At 36.8% G+C, this 1,800-nt stretch overlaps 1 long non-coding RNA gene across 1 annotated transcript; it reads right to left on the reverse strand.

Annotated features, from left to right (window-relative positions):
• Positions 1-503: 503 nt before the first annotated feature.
• LOC311035207 lies at positions 504-1,502 on the reverse strand. The gene is made up of 3 exons (XR_014599672.1): positions 1,260-1,502; positions 876-946; positions 504-715 (listed from the first exon to the last, which is right to left on the reverse strand). It is a non-coding gene; the product is annotated as an uncharacterized lncRNA (long non-coding RNA).
• Between the last annotated feature and the right edge of the window lie 298 nt (positions 1,503-1,800).

Here is a 1,800-nt window from a genome sequence, read left to right on the forward strand (position 1 = left end):
ACGAAGCTCAACACCAATCCTGCAGCATTCAGACACAAACAAAGGACAGGTTCATCTTCACACCATCAAAACATATGATATAGAGGCACTTTATAATATGCTTCTTGAGGGAAGGCACTAAATATCATGAAGGGCAAACATAATATGACAAAAAATACTTACACCAACAAAAGACACCTGATACTAAACAAATGACAAAATCAAACTGTCAACAAAACTCAAACAAAAGTCATACACCAGGGTATTCCAAAGTGCTTCGCAGATTAATACAAATACAGTATAGTAAAAATGTACAATTAAAAATGCAACTGTACAAACAAAAACTAAATACCAACGATAAGAGAGCACAGAAAATACTCCCATATTTACATGCAACAAATGCATGAAAATAATAGAATAATTAAAAACATAAACAGTTAAGCTATTAAGGAGTTAAAAACATGTCTGATACATTGAATCTTGTCATTAAAAAGAATGGAAATCATTACATTTGCTGGTAGAAACTAATTCTGGTGATACTGGAAACGGATGATTAGTTACTCTATACGTTTGTTTCTAAGGTGGTGATTTGATATTTTCCTCCAACAAAAGCCAGAGTAGACATTAAAATGACCCTAAACATATTAGAAAGCGAAATATCCCTTTATGTGCAGAGGATACCAAATTATTACGTTGTGAACCTATTTGGTTGTCCTACACGTCTCTATCTAAGGACCTGAAACAAAGTTACAGTAAACATTTACAAGATAGACTGGCATTGAACATGCAATACAATGTGGTCTGGCATTTCATCCAGTGTCATAACACTTCAATAACTATGGAATATGCAGCATAATAAAGAGATAAAACATGATTGACGATGCACAAAGCATTACCTCCACGTCCATTGTGTAGACTTATTCATGGTTTGCATAGATTGGGTCAACTGTACATGTAGGTCTTGATTCTGTGAAACATGAGTTTAAAGTCAATAAGAGGCTTTGCAGGATGTGGGTCATATTTGAACAGTTTGATGAACAACACAACTCTGGTAACCAACTGAGAGGTTAATACACCGGTTTAATAAATCACATAGATATCTCTGCTTACTGGACATTTACTCAACTACCGAATATATATACCTCTGGTATATATATATACTGTCTGTCTGCCTGCCTGCCTGCCTGCCTGCCTGCCTGTATACCTCTGTTATTTATATATACTGTCTGTCTGCCTGCCTGCCTGCCTGCCTGCCTGCCTGTCTGTAAGTAAAGACTGACCATGCTGCAGTGGGATGGACACGTCATCAGGAGCCTCAATTTGATTGGTCCTCTGCTCTGCAGCTGAGACCTGATTGGTTCCATGAGACTGAACAGGTCTGAAATTAAAATATATATTTAACACAGCTGAAGTATAAATAAGCTGTAATTTACTGCAGTCGTGTTGATGAATAGACAGAGATAATTACTGTACTTACCTGGCACTACGAAGATCTGTACATTAAAAAGAAAATAAGTTGTACCATAAGTCATTGAACCAAATAAAAACATACAGGTCTAATCTTTCAAGCAGTTTCTTTTTCGTGAGAAAGCTTTTGAACCAGGTGGTGGCGCTACACACACAGTAAACAATAACCTTCCTGTCTGTGAACGAGAAGTTGACAACCTACTGAGAAGTTACGGTGACCAGCTGGGGGCGCTAAAACAGTTCTAACAAATAATAGATAATATGTACCGATTTGCATGTTTGGACAAAATCTGTTGGAGTAATATAAAAAAGAAAAGTGTTGCAAAAATCTGCCTCCTGGTGGGGCTATATTAG

Source organism: Gymnoscopelus microlampas (assembly GCF_963454915.1).
Source record: "Gymnoscopelus microlampas genome assembly, chromosome: 19".
In the NCBI taxonomy this organism is placed as follows: Eukaryota; Metazoa; Chordata; class Actinopteri; order Myctophiformes; family Myctophidae; genus Gymnoscopelus; species Gymnoscopelus microlampas.